Raw genomic sequence first — 22,924 nt, forward strand, 5'->3', positions numbered from 1 at the left:
TGCTATCAGCTATATCAGTTTGTAAAGCAGAGGGCAATGGTAATAACAACAAAAAAAATTCACTTTTAATAAACATTTACTAAGCCCTTACTACATTTAAAATACAGGAGAAATTATAAAGGTAAATAAGATATGTATTCCTTTCTATCAACTGTGCGATATTTGTGAGATGTAACTAATATCTAGTAATAATAATACCAAATAAATGTTTTGGAAGCACCAAAGAGACTTGAAAAAGAAAGCCTATAGTAGAGTTCATATCCTGGTGGATATTCAGGAAGCCTTTGTGAAATAAGTCATTATACTTGTATTATGTTGTAAATTTTCTTAGCTTTTTCATATTAATGTGTTAGAAGTCCCCAGATGACAAAGCTGAGATTCAGAAAGATTAGATGACTTGATTTGAACACAGTCCCTGCCCTTTAAGAAGTAATAATAGGCACACAGTGAATAAGGGCCTGGCCACGCACTGTACAATCCAGCCACTATTCACAACCCTGTGAGGGTAAATCCTACAGTCCCCATTTGGCAGAAGAGGAAACTAAGATTTCGGAAAGATTTGGTTCCTTTCCAGGTTCACCTGATTTGAATTCAGGTGCACAAGATTTCAAAGATCCTGCTTTTTTCCTACCAGACTCCCATCCCAGGTTAGTTCACATAACCCAGGCAGGTCCTAGTGATAAGTGTTCTCACTCTATTGCCCCTTCCCTTTCTGGCCTAATAAACTGATCCACAAACCATAGGAATTCAAATGCATCCTTGTTACTTTAGTCTTCTGATTTGTTATTAAATGTCATACAGGAACTCAGAAGAATAACAAAGGAGAAGGATACGACAAGCAAAGGCCGTGATCAATTGTCTTTTAAATAGCTGAGCAATCATTTTTCTTTAGGCCAATTTGAGAAATGCATTTTATAAACTTTACCAATGCATTTTACAAATGCATTTTATAAACTTTACCAAGACAAGCTATCCAATGATTACTTTCCCCTGGATAACACGTTCATATCCCACACACCAGAGAGTTGTTTTCAGAGGATGAACTACAGAGTTTGGATAAAGTATTCACCAAATTATCTAGGTGTCTTTACTGAAGATCTTTTACTCCAATTGGAGTTGGCAAAAACCCAAACACACTGTTAAATGCATATAGATTAAAGACAAACATAACCACACTAACAGAAGCTGTGTTTCCCTATAGAACACTTATCAGACAAATGTGATACTGGGACGTATTAAAGAAAGGAACAGTATGATCCTTGGTGTGGTCCAGTGATTAGGACAGAACACATGGCTGGGCCAAAGTTTTAAGAGAAAACATCAAACTGATAGAAATGTTACGAAGGAAAAAGACCTGAAGAATGGAAAAGGAAGCAGAAGCAGGCTCCTTCTGCAAAGGAGACATTATAAAGCTGTCTTTACTGCTGCTCAGAAAGTACAAGGCTCTGCAAAGGCACAGTGAGTTTGCAGAAGAATTTAGGCGGAATCGCTACACCCCTCTGAAAGAGCTGCCTTCTGAGATTGGGAAAAACACAAAGAAGTTAATTGGCTTTTAATTTAAATGAAGTAAACTACAAAGGTTAAAAAAAAAAAAAGCCCCGATAAGGTTGTGAACAGCCCTTCAGCACATACAATTTCTCTAAACAAACTGAAAGGATTCTTCGGAGGTTTCCACGCTGTTCTGTGTTATTTGTTAGACCCACTCCCCTACTGCACCACGGAATTATGTCTCATTTCTCCTTTATAGTCCCAGCACCTAGCACCAAATCTGGCACACTCAATAAATGAGGATGAAGGGAAGGCCAGGAGGAGGGTCTAGAGAAAGCAGGAATTTGACATGCTATTTCCTGAGGTGGCAATGCAGGCAGCTGGCTGACAAATTTCTCCCTTCCTTTTCTCCCTACAAGGAAGGACTGGATCGGGGTGGGGGTAGGTGGGAGGGGGGTTATTTTTTAAATGAAAGAAAACAATTGTTAATTAGCAAACAAACTTGTGGCTTTTTATTTTTGTATTAACACAAATGAAATCTCAAATGTTGATTTCAGCCACTACTCCCCAATCACCCTGGAAATTTTTCTAAATACTACAGATTGCTCTAGTTAACCTCTTCTTAGCTTATCAGATTTGATTATCCAGCTTTATTGCTATCAATTAACCATCTGTTCAATACTGTTACCAAACAACAAGAAAAATCCCAAGACTGCTTTTAAAGACCTGACAGTTCTGACTGGAAGGTTCTCTGCATGGACGTTTTAAACTTTCTCCCATTTTTTTTCCTAATGGTCTCAAAAGAACTCATTTTAAAACGACCCTGCCATAAAGAAGAGTGAGTTCAAATATGAGGGATTTCTTTTTTAAATAACACGAATTAGTTTCAAGTGACAATGATTTTCATTCTCCATTTAAAACGAGAGTTGGTAGAAAATTTGTAGCATATGTTTAAAAGGCAAAAAATAGAGAGCAAGGAATATTCTACTATTAAAATTGAAAATTACTATAGTATGTTGGCATGTTCAAGCATGCTTTAAATAATTATCTAATTTCCTAAATTGCACTATTTCATGATTATGTTAATCTTGAATAAATGTCCTCATTTCGGTGAAAAGAAAAGCGTAAGCAACAAAGCTACCTTAAGCTGAAGAAAAGAGTGTCTTTATGTTTAAACACTACTTATGCCAGGCACTTGTGCAGACCACACTTTACCTATTTCTGAAACCTTATCATTTCCTGCCTTAGTGTTTTAGGGAAGGGACGTCCTTAGATCATTTCTGGAATTACAGTCTCCCACAGTTTTTGGTCCATTTCTGGTGTACTCTCTCCCCTTGCTGAAAGCATATGGTACTGACTGCAATGCTGTGTTAATAATGTCCTGTTTGGCTCCAGGCTCATCAAAAGAAAGCCGAGAGGCAAGACTGCACAGATCACATGACATATTGTTGATTCGGTTCATACCATGTCCCCCTTCGTACCAGCTCACTGCCTAGTGATGGACCCCCAGGTACAGGAAATATGGCAGAAACACACAAGGGTCACAAGGGGGGAAATGGCAATGAAGAAGGGAAAATTATTAAAGCCAACGGAAGTGGCAGCAAGTAACAAAGAACTTCATCAGGATTGTGAGAAGCCAATGACCACAGGACACGATAGGTCAGGCACGAGGGAAACTCACGGAAGAAGCCAATGGATGTCTAATCTCCGCACAATTTAGAAAGAAACTGGGTTAAGAGGAGCGGGCAGCAGAGGTACTCACAGAAGAGGCAAGTTGCCCTGGCATGACTCGGAAGCCGGCACAGTCTGCACCTCATAGGCCCCAAAGGGCATGTGGAACCCAGAGTCTCAATGGTCCAGCTGACCCAAGAAACATGAGGTCATCCACACAGTGGACCATGGCTCCACAGAGAAAACTGGCCTCGTCCTCTACACGTTCTGGAGGTAGCACAGACCACGTCCTAATCCCAGCTCTGCTGAAGTGACTTTGGAACAGTCACAACCTCCTTGAGCCTCAGTTTCTCATCTGCATAGCAAGCTCTTAGGACTAAGTGCAGCTGTGTGTCTTTTAATTGGCAACATCTCAATGGCCCTGGAAGATGCAGGATCCTGGAGGAGGATGGCCTGACGTATGTAAATCATCAAGGCCACGCCTACCTTCTCTGTGCGGGGAGAACCCAACTTGGGATGCTGGGGAAACCAGACTGGATGTAGCTACCTCACCCCCTTCAGACTGAGGGCAGGCTCTGCTACAGGGCCACAGAGACCAGGAGAACTGCTTGCCATAGGCCAGAGTCAGGAAAACATTTTTTCTAAACACGTCAGTTTGTAGCCTTTTCTATGTGCCAGGTCACTGTTCTAAGTACTTTATGCATATTAATTCATTTACTTCCTAGAACAATCCCTCGTTTTCTGATGAGGCGAGAGACTTGAGGTAGTCAGGTAACTTATGTCTCCCAGCCAGCAAACAGCAGAGTGTCTGTACATGTGCCCAGCCCTGCTACTGCAGTCTGTGCTCCTAACCTCCCCCAAACACTGCCTCTAGCCAGGACTCGGCGAGCTGGCTCTCCTGACAGGAAGGCCTTTTCTCCCCCAAATACCGATTTCAGCCATCCTTCCCTAAGTTCCACATCAGTAAGATGGGGTAAGACCACTTTCTTCCCAATGGAACAGAATATTTTTATGTGAAAATGACTAACAAACGTATGAAAAGATGCTCGACAGCATATGTCATCAGGGAAATGCAAATTAATACGATGGGATCCACTACACACCTATTAGAATGGCCCAAATCCAGAACACTGACAACACCAGATGCTGGTAAGACTGTGGAACAGCAGGAACTCATTCATTGCTGGTGGAATGCAAGATGACACAGTCACTTTGGAAGCCAGTTTGGTGGTTTCTTACAAAACTAGACATACTCTTACCATACAATCCAGCAACTGCTCTCCTTGGTATTTACCCAAAGGTGTTAAAAACTTATGTCCACACAAAACCTGCACATGGATATTTGCAGCAGCTTTATTCATAACTGCCAACACTTGAAAGCAACCACGATGTCCTCCAACAGATGAATGGATAAATAAACTACATCCAGACAATGGAATACTATTTAGCACTAAAAAGAAATGAGCTAATGAGCCATGAAAAGACACAGAAGAAACATAAATGCCTATTACTAAGTGAAAGAGCCAATATGAATAGGCTATACACTGTATAATTCCAAGTATATGACATTGAAGAAAAGGCAAAACTATGGAGACAGTAAAAAGATTAGGGATTGCCAGGGGTTAGGAGAGAGGGAGGGGTGAACAGGCAGAGCACAGAGGATTTTTAGGGCAGTGAAAATACTTGGTATGAGGCTATAATGGTGGATACCTATCATTATTTGTATGTCATTTGGATACGTCTGTCCAAACAGACAGAATGTACAATACCAAAAGTGAACTGCAATGTAAACTATGGGCTTTGGGTGATAAAGAGGTGTTACTGTAGGTTAATCAGCTGTAACAAATGTACCACTCTGGTGAGGAATGTTGATAATGGAGAGGCTATGCGTGTGAGGGGGGCAGCGGGTAAAGGGGAAATCTTAACTCCCCTTAGTTTTACTGCAAACCTAAAACTGCTCTAAAAAAATTGTCTTAAATGCCCAACAACAGCTAGCACACTGCAGACACTCAGTAATTGCTAATTTACTCCTTTACTTCAAGTAATCATTACCTAGACAAAGGCCACAATCTGCCCAGCCCTCCTTGTTTTTATCTAGCTAAGGCCCTGGTCAAACTGATTCCCTGCACAGCCAAAGAGCAAACCCTGGACTGAGCCTGCTTCTCCCCAATAGGCACCAAACTAAATTACCCGTGTGTGTGTGTGTGTGTCCCTGCGATGGACACAACCTGAGTCTAGAGCTGCCCTTAGGAGCTATGGACAGCAGAGGGCTTGCCTGACCCAGCAATGAAAGATCCCATGTCTAAGCTGTTCTTTGGTATATTACACCATGCCACAGGGTCTACAGTTACAGCATTTGACAGAAAAACACAAAACCTTTAGCAAACTACAGAACAACTGTGGGACTTTTTTTTGGAACGCCTTTCTGCACAGTGCAGCAAAAGCACATTACCCTGAGAGTTTACAGACCAGAGTTCACTTCCCACTTCTAGCCAACAGACTGGGGGAGAACAAAACTCCCCACACTCAGAATCCACGTGATCTGCATCTGAAAAATGAAAGGCTCGAGACCACGTTTATACCACTACCCTGGATGTTTTCCTCTGGACATATTCCAGTTTGCTAATGTTCATAAAATTTGGCCCCCAAAACTAAAGATGCCTTTCCAAAAATGGCCTGATCAGCACAAAAGATTTATTACCTGTGTTGATCCCTCCTTGGCTTTTTTAAAAATTAAATTATTTTCATTGAATGTTAAACAGGTACAAAATATAAAGAATTACAAAGGAACACTCGTGTATCCACAAGCAATTTTACGAAGAAAAACTAAATTACTAACACCTCTGAAGCTCCTTTTGATGCTTCCTTATCCACTCCCTCGTCCTCCCCTAACAGGTAATAACTCTCCTAAATTCTGTGTGTACACTTGCCTTTTAAAAAACAGTCTAATCGCATGTTTGTGTATCCCTAAACAATATACTATTTAGTTTGCTCAAATCTCTGAACCTCATATAAATGGAATCAGACTATATACGATCTTTTTTGCAACCTGCTTTTTCCACTCAACATTATGTTGATGTCTGAATCAGTGATCCATTCATTTTCAAAGCTGGAAAAAGGGCTGACATGCACAGGTGCGGGCTGAGGCTGGCTGTTTCCGGGCAGCGGCTGGCTGTTTCCGGGCAGCATCCACTCTGACGGAGTGGTGCCCACGCTGTATTGGTTGTTCATCATTTTCAGTATCACCCCAGTCCTACAGTACTCCACTGTATAAACCACACCATAGGGAATTCCCTGGCAGTCCAGTGGTTAGGACTCTGCACTTTCACTGCTGAGGACCTGGGTTCAGTCCCTGGTTGGGAAACTAAGATCCCCACGAGCCGCGCAACGAGGTCAAAAACAAAAAAACACCACACCATAGTTATGTTTTATACAATCGATGTTTTGTTTTCTTCCAGATTTTTTTGTGGCGGGCCACATAAAGTGCTATGAACAGTGGTGGCCATATGCTAGTTTGTAGAGTATCCATATTTTCAACTTGATTAAAATCAGTTATCTTCAAAACTTTGGTCACGACCATGTGGTTCATAAAATTTCCTAGATTAAATCCAACTTTTTTTTTTAATGAAAAAGAGTAAATTAGAAAGAAAAAATAGCACAGAACACTACCCTTAGGAGGATATGATCAGTTTCTCAAAACTTTGGCTTAAATTACACACGTGTGTCATATGTATACACATGTCAGTAAATGAATTCCTTACTATAGGTCACAGTCGAAAAGCTCAGAACTGTCTTACAGTTGACTAATTCTCTCCTTGCCTATGTCAAAATTTACCATTAAGCTTGTTTGTTGATTTTTAAATTCCAATTATGTATTTAATTTCTCAAAGCTCTATTTAGTTTTTTCAGACCTCCTTTGTCATTTTTATATTCACTTGCTATTTACTCACATTTTTAACCTCACTTCTTTTTTTTTTTTTTTTTTTTTTTTTGTGGTACGCGGGCCTCTCACTGTTGTAGCCTCTCCCGTTGCGGAGCACAGGCTCCGGACGCGCAGGCTCAGCGGCCATGGCTCACGGGCCCAGCCGCTACGCGGCATGTGGGATCTTCCCGGACCGGGACACGAACCCGCGTCCCCTGCATCGGCAGGCGGACTCTTAACCACTGCGCCACCAGGAAAGCCCTAACCTTCTCATTTCTTTGAAACAAAGTCATTTTACATTCTCTGTCTGACAACTATATCTGAGATCACTACGTGTCTAATTCTGTTCCTACTATTTTGGCTCGTTCTATTCATGATACTTTATTTGTCTGCTTTATAATTTTTGACTCTGAGTTAAATTTTCTTGTAGTGATATATTTTGAACTCTTTGAGGCCTGGGTTAAAGCAAGATTCCTCCAGAAAGAATCTGCACCTGCTTCTGCCTTGAGGTACTATGCTGGAACCACTTTACAACTATATGTATTTGCCCCTTTTTTGGCCTACCCAGGTAGGTCTGAATTAGGACTGTAAACCTGCATGAATGTTGGTTATTGGTTATGAAATAGCAGATAGGCAGTTTTCCTTAGAATCGCTGGGGGCTGGGAGGACATGAGGGGAAAAGTAGTATTTCTAGTTTTAACGCTACACTATGAAAGTAGCCTTTAGGTGGTCCCACATTTATGTGCAGACATCTTCTATTAAACTTTTTCCCTAGCATGGACTCTGGGCTTTGTCTCCTGTCTCCAAAGCAATAGGAGACCAAGGAAATCAAAACACACATTTGCTGAATTCAGCAAATGTTCTCATATTGGATGTTTTGCTTACCTCTCTGAGTTCTCACTTTCACTTTCAGGCCAATGTTTCTTTCTTGCCATTTAAAGCCATATTTTATGTAATTTACCTAGCATTTTTATTTCTAGTTTGTGGTGGAAGAGCAGTTTAGAGTATCTAGTCTCACAAACCACCAGAAATGAAAGTTTGTGCTAACTTTTAAACAGTCAATACTTCCCATTAGCTTATACTGAGCTCATGTTCAAAACAAACCCATTAGGTCTTCTGCATATGAGCTGTGCTAAGTTTCCTCATTCCTGTACTTGCATAACTGCTATTATTTTGAATCTAAATGCAGAAATTCATATTCTGACCCGTTAAATTTAGTCTTTTAATGTTTCAGCCCTTATTTTAAGCCATTAAAATCTTTCTGAATTCTCAATCTGTCATTTTCAAATTTTATCTATATCTTCAAACTTTTTCATTCACAAACTTGATTAACATACTTACCATATATTTATTCCAAGTTGAAAAAGATGTGGGATATCATATTATTCAGCATGTGATTCACTATAAAAATGATTTCTGAAAAAAAGTGATACATCCGGAAAGCAGCACCCAGTATCTCCAATTTTATACAATAAAAGATGTCTGCCCGGAAATGTGCTTTTCTAAAATCAATGTTTTATTCCCTTTTGCTAAGTGTCCTTTAAGGACGAGTATGAAGAATTTTTAGTATAGATCCTTGACTATGCCGCCATCACATACCACAAATTAAATGGGATACAGACGTGAGAGTAGGTTAAAGTTAACGAGGAGGATGCCTTTGAAAGCTATGATGTAGAAATAATCAATCACGCTTTAAATGGTGCTGACAAGTAAAAACCCTGACAGCAACAGCAAAGATCCTTCAGGGAAGGCTGACAGAGTCACTCTGAGGTGAAGATGCCTTTGCTTCAGTGATTAATTTTATTTTACAAGAAGCAGCAAAGCCATCCAGCACACTTGCCTCATTCCACCTTTATGAGAAAGGGACCAGCAACTAAAAAACACATTAATGTTATATAGGGTGACCAAATAATTTATCATCCAGGACAAAAGGTCCTATTATTATGCCGAAACAAGAGGAGTGAAGCAGGACTGACCCAGGACAGAATTCACCCTAACAATATACATCTTTTACCTTTTAATAAAGCAACGGCCTCAGTATTTCCTTATGCCGCCCGTAGAGACATTAAAAAGCGCTCATCCACCGCTTATTTTCTACTGGACAAAATCTAAATTTATAGGATAATATGCTAATAATGTCCTTCAACACCCCCTCCCAAATATTATGTTTAATATACTGTTTGTTAAAGTAGGCAGTTTGATATCCTTCATTCTTAAAGTGAGTTTTAAAGGAATTTATGTCATCTAAAAAATTCACTGAATTGAAATATCTCATTCCATGAATCTTTTTAAAAAATCAGCTTGAATTTAAATTATTCTTGCAATGAGATAATCCTGACAGTCCAACATTTACATCCCCTGTGGTGTAAAACTTAAATGAGGACATTTATAAGTACCGCCCTTGCCCTGGCTCAGCCCGGGCAGCGGCTGCAAAGGCTCCTCAGGTAGCCAAGGAGCCCTCTCTCACAAGCCTAGGAGCTCAGCGCTGCCTCCGCCCCACTCCCACCAGCTAACGGAGGCCAGTGATCAAGGCTGCAAAGCACAAAGCCACCTTCTAGTTCGTGGGGTTTTTTTTGGGGGGGTGGGGCAAAGTAGTGGTTTTCTTTTTTTTAAGGATGGAAATCACCCCCAAATTCCAGACATATGGCTTCTCTGAAGAAACCAGAAGATCTGTCGAACACTGGTTCCGCCACACATCCTAAGGGCAGTAACCAGCTGGGGGGGAGGGTACCCGCCCCCCTCAGGTAAGTCGCGTGCTCTCTAATTTGCCACGGTCCTAACCACTCATCTTGACACCAAACCCACTCTTCCCCTTAATGCCACCTGCCCGACTGCCGTAATGAGTGCAAATCCCTGCCATAAAGTGTCTGTAAGTAAACATGCACCCACACAGACAGAGAAGGCTAACTTACACAAGACCAGGGCACCAACCAGCCAGTCTGCCAGCCGGTCCACCTGAGCTCTCATCCTTCGCTCACTGCAGGCTCTCCCTCACCTCTGCTGCTTCCCCGTGTGTTGGCCTCATTCTCTCAGACCAGCTTCCCCCACTGGGCGTTTAGTCAACTTTCCGTAGTTTAAGAAATCTCTCCAAAGCTGTTTTCTCATTTGTTAAATGAGTAAATTTACCTTGCAGAATTGTGAAGATTAACGAAAATGTGGGTAAAGGACCCTGCACATATGATAACCATTTAGTTCATGGTTCTTACTATTATTTAGGTCAATAAACCCTAAAGTAAAAACAATAGTGAGACACTGTATTAAAACAACTTTTGTAAATCAACCACACTTCAGTAAAAAAAAATTTTTTAAACCCCACAACTTTGTTTTATGGAATTTATTGAGTTTAAAAAAGTTATAATTTGCTTGCTTTTAAAGAACAGATAACAAAACTACTATATAAATAAGAAAGAATAAACTCAGTTATATCACATAACCACATAATGGAGAGAGGGCACCTGTGGCACAGAAGGAAAGTCACTCAGAAGGGCCGGCAAGATTTCCAGAACGATGTTTTTGCTGATTTCCCCATTCTCCTCATTTAGGCAACAATTCCATTTCTCGTAAGGTGCTTTTAATGAAAGCACAGAAATGATTATGGAAGAAGAGTCTTTCCCACCCATTACAGAAAGCATAATGGTTGCTGCATTTTTTAACCAAAAATACTGACCATGTTGCTGTGTATATGTGTTTGCTTTTTTCTTAAAATAGAATACGCGAGGGAAGTCTTTGGTTTTTCTTTCTCTAAAGAGAATGCTGTATATAATTATGAGTAATAGAGCATACTGACCCACCTAGCCAAAACAAATAACAACAACAAAACATTCACATTTGTGGGTTGAATACCTTGTTATGACAAACTCGCTGGAGACTTAAACACATGGCATGTTTGCTTAAATCGGTTTTCAACCATGGGGGGAAGGGTACTTACAAAATTTGATAAAAACACAAAGAAGTAGACCTAAGAATGAAATCCAGCTTCTCATACCTGGTTTTTTTAAACCGCCACTCTGAAGTGTGCCAGTGTGAACCTCAGTTTAAGGGTCATCTTCTCCAAGAGGCCTCTCCTCATTCTCCTCTCCCATCTCCAACAACGAAAACTGGCCCCTGCCTTCCTGTGTCCTGACTCCACCACAGCAATGGAAACTACATGTGTTGTTGACCCATCCTCCCAACAAACCTTGTAAGATTTCCGCAATGCGAGGGACTGTCTCTGTGTCACCATCACCCAACACGGGACAAGGAACACATAAGCACAGACCTCTCTCCTCTGCAGCAAAGCTTCAGCGTGGAACGGCAGTTAAAATCTCCAGTGCTGGAGCCACGCTTGGGTTAGAATCCTAGCCCTGCCCCACTCTTCACTCTCCCCACCCACATGAGTTTGGGCAAATTATTCTGTGCCTCAATGCTGGCATAGACCAAAATGGGAAGAGAAAAGTACAGATTCTATAAGGTGGTTGTGAGATTTAAATGAATTAATGCATCTAAAGTGCTTAGGACCAGGCACATCAGATACATTATAAATAAAATTACCATTATTATTTAAAAATCAGCCTACATTTCCTCAGACTCCTCGACTCAATGCTACCTCACTCTTCTGTGGGAAGGTCACAAAGGACCTCCTCATTGCGAAAAGTCAAGCCCTTATCCTACTTGGCTTCCATCTTCAGCTTCAATACTGCTGGCCAGCTCTTTGTCCTTGAGGCTTTCTCCTTCGCTTTCGGGAGGGCAGTGCTCTCACTCTTTCTATCTGACTTATCATCCTGCCTGGGCCAGCTGCTAGAGCTCCCCGCTACCTGACTCTCTTCTTTACCTGCTTCCAGGACAAGCTTATCTATGAATTGTTCTTCAACTACTACCACATGTGTTAACTACCACCACATGTTGGTAAGCAGAGTGGAAAATTCAATATACTTTTAGTTTTGGGGATAGCTATAGATTATAGCTACATATAGGCTAAATTTGAATGAAAATTTAGAAAAAATATATACATGCATGCCATTGTCTCACACCTATTCCACTGGTAATATATCCAACCTATCCCCCCAAATCATCTATATCAAGTTTAACTACCAAACTGCATCTACCACATACTTGAATGTGTATTTGCACATTTGCACAGAGCATTCACCAGGCTGTACCTTGTTTAAAGTGCTTGTACGTATGGGTGGGTGTGAAAACCTTAGCTTTACCTCAGTAGTAACAGAAATGTTTAAATCTTTAGCCCTCATTTTTTCTTAGAAAATTACACCTGAGATTCACTCAGTCTTCAGGCTGTATGAAGTTGATATAGCGCAAACAAGCGCTAAGCAGATATAATACACACATGTCCTACGCACGCTGCATTAATTTGGGCAAAACCCACTTTCCACATTTTGTCAAGACTATTCTCTAATCAAATTCATGTGCCTGCTAACAAGCACATTTCTCTGTTTTACTGAAAAGAGTACACAAATAGTCATGTAACCTTCCAAGATACCTCAACAGCCTCGATGTGTCTGAACATCTATAATACACTTTTGGAACCATTTCAGCGAACAGCCTGTGATAGTCTGTGACAGTGCTTAGGCTAGGCACTAACCTTGATGGGAGTAGGAGTGCACTGTCCAGGGCAGGTCTGGTGGGCTCCAACCAGGAAGCCCATACTTGAGAGGTGGTTACGACAGACAAATGCTTTGGGGACACTTTGCTCATTACCTACTGGATGGATTTTCTTTGGTGGAATCAGCAGCTTGCTAATTAGCATGATGAATGTTAGAAAGAGGATCACACTGGTGTAATTAAAGGATTCAAGTAAGTGAGCCTGCTCAAATGTTTTAGAGACACTCCACCCTTGAATGAACGGGGTGTAATAATCTGGTAAAGCCTAACCCTCTGATGGTAACTGAAAGACCAAGAACCTCCTCTGCCATGCTGTGTCGTCAGCTTTGCGTAAGCATTCCTTGAAAGCTGTACAAGGACACCTAAAAACACAAAGCTCGGAGCTTATAGCCCAGGCTGTACCAACCGTTTTGTGCCGCTGGCCAGCAAACGTTTACCTAAAAATCACCCGCAGGTGTAGTAGCTTAGTCGAAACTTGCTTCTAACCTGATAGTGAGGTTGTAAGAGAACAGGGAACTCCCACTGCTTCAAGCTTCTTTGGCAGATACCATCACCTACCTATTCCCTCAAAAAAGACACCTAGGAGTTGGGCAAGACCAAACTGACTGAGGAAGAATGTTCTGGATAGCTATTATATTAGACAATGCACAGTCTTTCTATGACTTGACTTGACACGGAGAATGCGAACGATGTTTTAGCCTACCATTCTCACAGGTTTGCTGTGACAATCAAATAATTTAAAAGATGTGAAAATAACCTGAAAACCATAAGGTACCATAATCGTGTGCAATATTATTCCAAGCTTATTGATGACACTTTGAAACTGAAGGAAGCTGGCCTAGTCATTGCCCTGCCTCTTTCCTGGATGTCGATTTTATCCACATGCCTGCCTTTTTAAGGCCCTCTTCCTGTTGCTTTTGAACCCCTCCCCACCAAATACATGCAGGCACACAGGTTTCTGTCTAAAATCTAAAACATTCTGGACTGCAAATGAAATAATCAATATTTATTATCTATTAACACGATTGATATCATTATTAACAAAATTATACATAGTACATATATAATTAATATAATATTAAATAAGAATTCATAAAGATAGGAATACGGGGGCCTGGAGGTTTTGCGACCACCACTGCAGGTGCTCTTCCTAGACAGGAGAGGTTGGCCAGTCTGGCTGCCAGACATGTATGGGCATTATATTTAGGCCTCGTCCCAGTCATTTAGGAGCTTAAAAATAACTTGATTTGACCTTAGAATCGAACCGAGTGTTCCAGATCAGCTCTCTCTATTGGAAGCTCAGAAGCCTCTGCATACTCAACTAGAGTCTATTTTATTTTATTTTAAAAGTATGTTAGAAGAGTTCCATCTTCATTTCCGAGACAGGCCTGAAAATTTATTGTCATTAATATAATGCCATCTAATTGCATTCACTCAGTGCTGATAAACATGTACTTACTTTTAGCTATTCTCTCTTCTGTGCCTTTGTTACCAGACTTGAGGAAATGCCTTCACCTCCCACAATCCCTTCAGAGGCAGAAGGGCCAGGCGGGGGAGTTTAGGTCCAGTCCTACTGGTAACGGGGAGCAGCTGAGGATGTGAACAGGTAAGTGTGGCAAATTCTAGTCCCACATCTACCACTAACTACGTGACCTTTACTCTTCTTCGGGGGCTGCTTTTCTGAAAGAGAATATGGTACCATGACCTCCCAAGTCTCTCCCAGGGTCAACACCACCACATCTCTATAGGAATTCTACAGATTAGTATTCGATGTCAGTGGTCCTTCATTATAAAAACTAGTATCTTTGCTCATACCATAGTTGCCTCACAATCTATTTGTTCTCAATCATGACTTTTAAGAGGCCAACCCTGCTGCTCTCGACAAAATCAAAGAGTGTATTTATAAAGCAAGATTCTCCATTTTTTTTTGTCTTACAAATATTTTAAGTTGTGTACTTAACTTGGCAAGTCCTATTGCTTAAAAATGATTCACAAAAGTAGTACACACTTAGCTCTGTTAGCTTGCTAAATATCTGAAAGACGGGAAAACAATTTTCCTGCTAAATATATGAGATTAAGAATAAAAACTCAGATGATTTGGGTGGATTATTTCCAGAAAAAAAAAATCAAAATTATCAGCTGAATGATAGAGGCTTACTAAGAAGTTAGGCTGCTCCTTAAATAGAGAAAAAATAAATAAAAAGAAGGTTATGGGCAAACTCCCATATAAGCCAGTTGATTTGTCTGTGTAATGATTATGGATGTAACCCATTATCTCAGCCAATTTCGAAATACTTAACTCACACCCAACGGGATGAATCCACGCAAACATCTCGGCGATGCCGTAACAACACGGCAGGCATGTATTCATCAGCAGTCAGAATCGTGGAGTGGAAAGCCATGGCATAATGACTTAATGGAAGGAACCCTGGACCAAACAGGGCCGTGAACTCGCTGTTTCTAATCGCTCCTCGAACCTTCACTGCTGAATCATCTTGGCCGACTCATTTAGGCTTTCTGAACGGATTTCCCTAATTATAAATGGTCTGATCTGACTATTTCCAATAACTGTTAACAAATTATATAATGGACACAAAAGTGGTTGAAAAACTGAACTGTGGGCTGCAAAAACTAAGGTGAGGAGAACCAACACTGAGGGACTAAACTTTCGACCGGGGAAATATCCTAAGATTCTAAACCAAAATCACAAATTTCCTGGTAATCTGTGCAAAACCAGGAGAGTCCCTGTCACGTGGTGTCAGGATTAGGTGTATTGGGTTTTTTTGGCCACGCCCTGTGGCGTGCGGGATCTTAGCTCCCCAACCAGGGATCGAACCCGTGCCCCCTGCCACGGGAGCGCGTGGAGCCTTAACCACTGGACCGCCAGGGAAGTCCCAAGGTGTATTGTTTTGAACACAGCAGGTGGAAGGAGACTAGAGACAGTGATGGTCTGGGTCGGAGGGAAGACGCATAGACGACTTGTTCATAAAAGCTTGGAATGAAGTCCAGATCCCTCAGTGCATTAGGTAAGACCCCCACTGCTGGGGCCCGGCCACATTTCCAGCCCCGCTTCTCTTTACTCCCAGCCACACACCCACACTGAGTGACTCCAGACAGCACGCTACCTCCCAAGGGCACCCCGAACACCCGCGCTCCTGGGCTGGTCTCCACTGAGCTCCTCTAGCTGGGGGGCCTCTTTCCAGTCCCTGATCACCTGGGCCCACCTTCACACCACTGTCGACCCATCACCTTTCTTTTGGTCCTTCAGTCCTTGATCAGAGTGCACTGTCTTCTACATAGATTTCTCTGCTTCCCACTGTTGTAAGGAACAAGCCCTTCCTCTTTCCTTTTGCTATTATCTTTGCTATCGTAAGAGGGCTTTTGAAAGTTCAAGTTTTGCTTTGCTAACTCGACTATAAGTTTCTTGAAAGGCAGAGGCCATTTCCTGTCTCTGTATTACCAACCACAGCAAGGAGAATTCCTTTGACTTAACATGTGCTTCATGAATGTTTGTGGACTGAATAAAAGTAAGGTGATCTCTACACTGAACTGGAAGGCACTGAGCCCCAGCTAATTATGAAGCAATCTCGACATTTCCCAATGTAAAAATCTGAAGAGGTAGAACTCTTAATTCAGGACAGAGGTGGAAAAACCGTGTTTCTCATAACCAATGTTGGCATCAACAAAAAGCTAAAGAGACTTTAGGGCAACATGATATCCTTTCCCCCAGGGGGATAAATTCCTCCTCTGCTCAGCTCCTGCCATTCCCCACCCCACACTGCACATCTAACTTTAGTGACACCAAGACCATCTGCAGTTCTCCAACAGACCATGTCCTCCCTCCCACACTGTGCCTTCATACCTACTATTCTATCTGTATGGAGTATACAGGGGAGAAAACGCCTTTTCATCCTCAAGTCTTAGCTCAAGAGTGAATTCTCCTCTTAAACCTCCCCCAATTTCCTCAAGGCAGACTTCAGAACACCTTTCCAGTGCACTCACTTCCAACACCACCCCAGGAACCTACATCTCCATTTTATCAATTATCACATTCCAAAAATTACTTCTTTAAATGCCCAGCCCAGGTAAAAAGGATCTAAAAGATAAGACTGGTTCTTTCTTACTTTTGCATAGCCAGCCCGCAGGCATTCAAAAGATACTATCTGAACGGATCAACAATGAGTAAAGGTGTCTCACAAGCTACCAACCTCATTTATCTACAAATAGCTAACCTTCTACAAGGGGTTCAGGATGAGCTGCTCACCCACTGCTTTCCTTGGAAGAGGCCGACAAGCAGGGGTGCATCCCCAGAAGTTTTCACCGGACCTGAGTACCACTCCCATAGAAACAACACCACCCAAGAATGTGGCTCCAGGCTGGCCCTTCAAGCCCCATTCTACTTGAGGGGATCTAAAATAGCTAAAATTGCTAGTGATTTTAGGACTCTCAGAGCCAGAAAACATAATACAGGCACACTTCATCTTACTGCCCTTCGCTTGACTGAGCTACACAGGTAATGCATTTTTGGAGGCACGTGGCAATCTTGTGTTGAACAAGCTTATGGGTTCATAATGCTTGTTCATTTTGAACAAGCATTATGGGTTCAAGCCATTTTTCCAACAGCACTTGCTTCATGTCTCTGTGTTGCTTTTACATAATTTTCACAATATTTCAAACATTTTCACTATTATCACATTTGTCACAGTGATGTCTGATTAGCTATCTCTGATGTTACTATTATAATTGTTTGGGGGCACCATGAACCCCGCTTATAAAAGACAGAGAACTTAATAGATAAATGTGTGTGTTCTGACTGCTCCACCCACTGGCCTTTCCCCTGTTTCTCTCTCTCTCCTTGGGCCTCCCTAATTCCTGAGCCACAACAGTATTAAAATTAAGCCAGTTCATTTTTCACAGAACTAGAACAAAAAATTTCACAATCTGAATGGAAACACAAAACACCCCGAATAGCCAAAGCGATCTTGAGGAAGAAAAACAGAGCTGGGGGAATCAGGCTCCCTGACTTCAGACTATACTACAAAACTACAGTAATCAAGAAGTATGGTACTGGCACAAAAACAGAAATATAGATCAATAGAACAGGATGGAAAGCCCAGAGATAAACCCATGCACATATGGTCACCTTATTTTGATAAAGGAGGAAAGAATACACAAGGGAGAAAAGACAGCCTCTTCAATAAGTGGTGCTGGGAAAACTGGAGAGCTACATGTAAAAGAATGAAATTAGAACACACCCTAACACCATACACAAAAATAAACTCAAAATAGATTAAAGACCTAATTGTAATGCCAGACACTATAAAACTCTTAGAGGTAAACATAGGCAGAACACTCTATGACATAAAGCACAGCAAGATCCTTTTTGACCCACCTCCTAGAGAAATGGAAATAAAAACAAAAATAAACAAATGGAAACTTAAAAGCTTTTGCACAGCAAAGGAAACCATAAACAAGACCACCCTCAGAATGGGAGAAAATATTTGCAAATGAAGCAACTGACAAAGGATTAATCTCCAAAATTGAGCTCATGCAGCTCAATAACAAAAAAACAAACAGCCCAATCCAAAAATGGGCAGAAGACCTAAATAGACATTTCTCCAAAGAAGATATACAGACTGCCAACACTTGAAAGAATGCTCAACATCATTAATCGTTAGAGAAATGCAAATCAAAACTACAATGAGATATCATCTCACACCAGTCAGAATGGCCATCATTAAAAAATCTAGAAACAATAAATGCTGGAGAGGGTGTGCAGAAAAGGGAACCCTCTAGCACTGTTGGTGGGAATGTAAATTGATACAGCTACTATGGAGAACAGTATGGAGGTTCCTTAAAAAACTACAAATAGAAAGACCATACGACCCAGCAATCCCACTACTGGGCATATACCTTGAGAAAACCATAATTCAAAAAGAGTCATGTACCAAAATGTTCATTGCAGCTCTATTTACAATAGCCCAGAGATGGAAACAACCTAAGTGTCCATCATCGGATGAATTGATAAAGAAGATGTGGCACATATATACAATGGAATATTGCTCAGCCATAAAAAGAAACAAAATTGAGCTATTTGTAATGAGGTGGATAGACCTAGAGTCTGTCATACAGAGTGAAGTAAGTCAGAAAGAGAAAGACAAATACCGTATGCTAACACATATATATGGAATTTAAGAAGAAAAAATGTCATGAAGAACCTAGGGGTAAGACAGGAATAAAGACACAGACCTACTAGAGAATGGACTTGAGGATATGGGGAGGGGGAAGGGTAAGCTGTGACAAAGTGAGAGAGAGGCATGGACATATATACACTATGAAACGTAAGGTAGATAGCTAGTGGGAAGCAGCCGCATAGCACAGGGAGATCAGCTCGGTATTTTGTGACCACCTAGAGGGGTGGGATAGGGAGGGTGGGAGGGAGGGAGACGCAAGAGGGAAGAGATATGGGAACATATGTATATGTATAACTGATTCACTTTGTTATAAAGCAGAAACTAACACACCATTGTAAAGCAATTATACCCTAATAAAGATGTAAAAAAAAATCACTAATCATTAGAGAAATGCAAATCAAAACTACAATGAGGTATCACCTCACACCAGTCAGAATGGCCATCATCAAAAAATCTACAAACAATAAATGCTGGAGAGGGTGTGGAGAAAAGGGAACCCACTTGCACTGTTGGTGGGGATATAAATTGATACAGCCACTATGGAGGACAGTATGGAGGTTCCTTAAAAAACTAAAAATAGAAAGGCCATACGACCCAGCAATCCCACTACTGGGCATATACCCTGAGAAAACCAAAATTCAAAAAGAGTCATGTACCACAATGTTCACTGCAGCTCTATTTACAATACCCAGGATATGGGAGCAACCTAAGTGTCCACTGACAGATGAATGGATAAGGAAGATGTGGCACACATATACAATGGAATATTACTCATCCATAAAAAGAAACGAAATTGAGTTATTTGTAATGAGGTGGATGTACCTTGAGTCTGTCATACGAGTGAAGTAAGTCAGAAAACAAACACCGTATGTTAACACATATATATGGAATCTAAAAAAAAAAAAAAAAAAACCTAGGGGCAAAACAGGAATAAAGATGCAGACCTACTAGAGAATGGACTTGAGGACATGGGGAGGGGGAAGGGTAAGCTGGAACAAAGTGAGAGAGTGGCATGGACATATATACGCTGCCAAATGCAAAATAGATAGCTAGTGGGAAGCAGCTGCATAGCACAGGGAGATCAGCTCGGTGCTTTGTGACCACCTAGAGGGGTGGGATAGGGAGGGTGGGAGGGAGGTGCAAGAGGGAGGGGATATGGGGATATAGGTATATGTATAGCTGATCCACTTTGTTATAAAACAGAAACTAACACACCACTGTAAAGCAATTATACTCCAATAAAGATGTTAAAAAAAAATTAAGCCGGTTGATAACTATACAATAGCCTCTAAGTGTTCATGTGAAAGGAAGAATCGCATGTCTCTCACTTTAAATCCAAAGCTAGAAATGATTAAGCTCAGTGAGGAAGGCATGTTGAAAGCAGAGACAGGCCAAAAATTAAGCCTCTTAGGCCAAACAGCCAAGTTGTGAATGCAAAGGAAAAATTCTTGAAGGAAATTAAAAGTGCTACTCCAGTGAACAGAGAAATGATAAGAAAGTGAAACAGTCTTATTGCTGATCTGGAGAAAGTTGTAGGGATCTGGTTAGAAGATCAAACAGCCACAACATTCCCTTAAGCCAAAGCCTGATCCAGAGCAAGGCCCTAACTCTCTTCAATTCAATGAAGGCTGAGAGAGGTGAGGAAGCTGCAGAAGAAAAGTTGGAAGCTCTGAGAGGTTGGTTCATGAGGTTGAAGGAAAGAACCTCATAACATAAAAATGCAAGGTGAAGCAGCAAGTGCTGACGTAGAAGCTGCAGCAAGTTATCCAGAAGATCTAGCTCAGATAATTCATGAAAGTAGCTTCACTAAACAACAGATTTTCAATGTGGATGAAATCAGCCTTCTGTTAGAAAAAGACGCCATCGAGGACTTTCACATAGCTAGGGAGGAGAAGTCAATGCCTGGCTTCAAAGTTTCAAAGGACAGGCTGACCCTCTTGTTAGGGGCTAACGCAGCTGGTGACTTTAAGTTGAAGCCAATGCTCCTTTACTATTCTGAAAATCCTAGGACCCTTCAGAATTATACTAAGTCCACTCTACCTGTGCTCTATAAAGGGAACAACAAAGCCTGGATGACAGCACAACCAGTTTACAACATGGTTTACTGAGTATTTTCAGCCTACTCTTGAGACCTACTGCTCAGAGAGAAAAAAAAAAAGCGATTACTTTAAAAATATGACTGTTCATTGACAGTGCACCTGGTCATCTAAGAGCTCTGATGGAGACAGACAATGAGATTAATGTTGTTTTCACACCTGCTAACACAACGTCCATTCTGCAGCCCACGGATTGTGGAGTAATTTTGGTGTTTAAGTTTTATGATTTAAGAAATACATTTCATATGGCTACAGCTCACATAGATAGTGATCCCTCTGATGAATCTAGGAAAAATAAATTGAAAACTTTCTGGAAAGGAATTACCATTCTGGATGCCCCTAAGAACATTAGTGATTCATGGGAAGAGGTCAAAATATCCATTCACAGGAGTCTGAAAGCAGCTGATTCCAAGCCTCATAAATGACTTTGAGGGATTCAAAACTTCAGTGAAGGAAATAACTGCAGATGTGGGGGAAAGAGCAAGAGAACTAAAATTAGAAGTGGAGCCTGAAGATGTAACTGAATTGCTGCAATCTCATGACCAAACTTGAATGGGTAGGGAGCTGCTTCTTAAGGACAAGCAAAGAAAGTGGTTTCTTGAAATGAAATCTACTCCTGGTGAAGATGCTGTGAAGATTGTTGAAATGACAACACAGGATTTATATTGGTATATCAACTTAGCTGACAAAGCAGAAGCAAGGTGAGAGGCTTGACTCCAATTCTGAAAGCAGTTCTACAGTGGGGAAAATGCTAACACACAGCATTGCACGTTGCAGAGAAGCCACTTGTGAAAAGAAAGAGTCGATCAATGAAGCAGACTTCATTGTCTTAATTTAAGAACTGCCACGGCCACCCCAGCCTTTGCAGTCACCACCCTGATCAGTCAGCAGCCATCAACATGGAGGCAAGACCCTCTATCAGCAAAAAGATTACGACTTGCTGAAGGCTCAGGTGATGGTTAGCATTTTTTTAGCAATAAAGTATTTTTAATTAAGGTATGCACATTGTCATTTTAAACATATGCTATTGCACACTTAATAGACTACAGTCTAGTGTAAACATAACTTGAAATGCACTGGGAAACCAAAAAACTGGTATGACTTTCTTTACAGCAGTGGTCTGGAACCAAACCTGCAATATTCCTGAGGTACACCTGTATTAATAAAAGTTCCCTGCCTGCTTTGCGGGCTAGACTAAAATCTTAGCCCTCCCTTTTAGTGTAAACGCCCTTGGAGAAAGATCTCCTGAGTCCTAAATCCCCATGGGCTCTATGGCACTCTCTCTGTGGATCAGTCATGGCATTTCTTATGTGTCAGGTGGGCTTTCCTCCTCCTTCTCTTTTCTACCTCCTCTACTTGTATGATCAGGAAGAATCAGTTTAATATTAGCCCAGATAAAACATGATAAACACATCTTCTGGAGGAAAAACTCACACACTACATGCACGTTTATGCTCCCACCGTGGCTGGGCCCTCAACACTGCTGAGCTCTCCCTCCGTTTTCCCTGGAACCCCCAGCTCACCGAGGACTCAGGGGCTACCTGCCCCAAAGCTTCTCCGCTATGCTCAAACTCCCACCTCAAAGCTACGTACTTTCATTTGCAAATAATCCTCACCCCTCACTTCCTAGAGAAAATTAATGGCAACTGGACAGGAGTTCCCTCCCTGGGCATCCATCCTCTCTAACTCCAGATTTTAAAGGAAGGGCTTCGCCATCGGCAGACCACCTCAGAGACTCATCATATGATCTCCAGTTAATCCTCATGACCAGTAAGGGAGATACCATCACACCCAGCTGACTAATGGATGAGCAAACTGAGGGTTAAAGGGATTAAAGGATGTGTCCACAGTCCCGTGACCACTAAAAGACAAAACAGATAGAATCTGGGCCTCTTGACGCTCACTTCACATTGCACTGCACCACATCTGTTTCAGGACAACCTCAACCGACGTTC

General features: G+C 41.4%; 1 protein-coding gene across 3 annotated transcripts in view; it reads right to left on the minus strand.

The window, feature by feature from the left end:
* The window catches only part of RASSF8 (Ras association domain family member 8), a 129,794-nt gene that overhangs the window by 93,526 nt on the left and 13,344 nt on the right, over window positions 1-22,924 (minus strand). The gene's annotated exons all lie outside the window — the stretch shown is intronic.

Source organism: Stenella coeruleoalba, assembly GCF_951394435.1.
Source record: "Stenella coeruleoalba genome assembly, chromosome: 11".
In the NCBI taxonomy this organism is placed as follows: Eukaryota; Metazoa; Chordata; class Mammalia; order Artiodactyla; family Delphinidae; genus Stenella; species Stenella coeruleoalba.